Source organism: Solanum verrucosum, unplaced genomic scaffold, assembly GCF_900185275.1.
Source record: "Solanum verrucosum unplaced genomic scaffold, falcon-dt-bn FXZP01000182.1, whole genome shotgun sequence".
NCBI classification, from domain to species: Eukaryota; Viridiplantae; Streptophyta; class Magnoliopsida; order Solanales; family Solanaceae; genus Solanum; species Solanum verrucosum.
This window is the reverse complement of record NW_026020378.1, coordinates 719,637-722,309: the sequence shown is the minus strand read 5'-3', so window position 1 is coordinate 722,309 and position 2,673 is coordinate 719,637.

The window sequence follows — 2,673 nt, the reverse complement described above, 5'->3', positions numbered from 1 at the left end:
ATCATGAAAAAAATCTATGGTGATAGTGAATGCAAAAAATATCAAGAGTTGAGTATACTTTTGGAGAATTGTAAGGTATTTTTTCTTCTCTGAATAAATACAAAGTGAAGTGTCAAATTTTTTTAATTTTTTTTTTTTGAGTGTTATACCTAAGTTATTCGAAGCTTTCATACCTATCTCTTTCACTACCCTCTTGATATTGTGTATACATTTTCTTTTATTTAAAAAAAGGTGAAGAGTCTGATATACTTTTTAACTTTATTATTTAGCTCATAAATAATTTTACCGTTATACAAATAACTTATATATATCCTTACAAGGGTATGCGAGTCATTTGTATATCAATAGGGATATATATGAGTTATTTTCATAACAAATGGTATATCAACTTTAAATGTCAAAGTTAATGGATATATCAAACTCTTTTTCCTTTAAAAAATCATGCCATATAAATAAAACATTCCACATATATCTGTCTAGACTAGATCAATCCTTCGGAGAGATGTTAAGTATTTTGTTTATTCTTGTTAATAGAACTTCTTGTACTTAAATGTTCCTATTGGACGGGAAAGGTGGTAAGGACTATCTAAATTAGATTAGAGTAGGTGGCCGCAAACTCATTTAGTGAAATCCCACAAAATTGAGTTTGTGGGCGGACGACGAGGGATGGTTAGAGTGTACATAGATTTTATTTATACCTTCGAGGTAGATATACTATTTTCAATAGGCTCTTGGCTCAAGAAGAAATATTTCAAAGTAGTACGGAAAAAAGAAAATAACATAAGTGAAGAAGCCATGAAAAAAAAAAACTATATGAAGCATGATTTTGAACAATGATTGCAACAAATAATATGATTATTGAAGTACAAGAAACAACAAATAGTAACAAAATTTGAAGGACCAAAAACTGGAGTAGTAAGTTTATGACTAATAGTATGGAAAGATAAGTGAAACGACACTTTACTACCTATTAACCTTCTATCTAGTTCTTATCTTCCACAACCTACTATCTGCGATCATATTTTCTGTAAGTTGAAACTGTGTCGTGCCATGTATAATCACCTCTCCTCGATACTTCTTTGGTCTATCCCCAACTCTCCTGAAACCAGACATAGCTAACCTCTCATACATTCGCACTTGGGCATCGCTGCCTCACCTCTTATTATGCCCAAATCATCTCATTCTCACTTCCCACTTCTTATCCTCCATCGAACCTCCTCCCACCTTGTCCCAAATATCTTTATCTCTAATCCTATCCCTCCTAATATACCCTTATATCCATCATAATATCCTCATTTCTGCAACTTTTATTTTCTCAAACATCTGAGTGTTATTAATTTTAACTTTTAAAAATTAGTTTATATTAATTCAATATTTAAGAAGTATTAAACATTGTATTATTAACAATATATTTCACTAAATATATTCAATTAAATAACTGTGTAAGATTAGGACAAGAAAAAATAGTAAAATTTAAATTGGAGAAAATCAAGTTGAGTTACACTACTATGTTACAACTCTTTTGGATGCTTGAATTCATTGAGGTTACATAAAAAATAAATACCTTGATTCTATAATCTCAAAGGGCTAACTTTTATGGTGAATGAATCAACCATACGTGGCAAAGAGAAAATGAATGCACGTATGTGCAGTGAGAACAAAAGAAAAGAAAAGAAGGAGAGGTAATGTAGTAATAAATAAAAGATAAAAACTTAATCTTAGTTTGTGCATTCATTCATCAATAAATATAAACAAAATTCATCAGAAAACATACAACTTAAAACCTTTGAATAATAATGTACATAGACAATTTTTGAGGCCTTAATGATGCTGTGCTTAAGGTCAAGGCTTTAGCGGCCTTATGGTTTGGTCGACTCTTGGATGTATGAGATAAAGAAGGAAAAATTATTTGACAGAGCAAATATACGCTCAAAAATTACAATACATGGTGAGAGTTTGAACTTTATCTATTTTGCTTGGAGCTATATCGATTCGCTTTTGTATCAATGTACCAATTAATTTTGTATATGTTTGCTTTTATACAACATGAATCGATACATTGTATCACAAGGCTTTTTAAAAGTGAACTATATTTGATAATTAGCCAAACTATCGCTATAGTTGGTAATTAGGGCTCAAAGTACTGCTATTAGTGAATTTTCCTTGGATAAAAACTAAAATCAAAGCTTGCATTTTGAAAGTCATTGAAGTTCTTCCTAATAGTGTGTACTTGTTGAAACTTGTGAATCTCCAAAAGTTGTAGTTTGTAAATATTACACTTATTTCCAAGTATTTGACAAGTAGATAAAAAGAATTCCCTAATTACAACTTGAAAAATTCCCATCAATGTATAAGAATTGTGGAAATCACCTTAACATAAGTTGATTCGAGAATTTAAGCTGAGATAGATATTCTTGCAATTTATCATTTATAATTCCTTGATCTGTCTGTCATAGCTAGTTGTCACAAATGTAAGAGAAGACAGATAGATGACTTATTCACAAAAGCATTTAACCAAAGCCAAAACAGAACAGTTTACCTGCAAAAGTGGTAGGGAGATTTTAATAACCTTAGCAATGAGTTGAATCAGCAGGCATAAGGCTCCTTACTCAAGTTGGTGGTTCTACGTCTAGCAAATAAGTTTAGCACTGTACTTACTGTACACCGTATGTA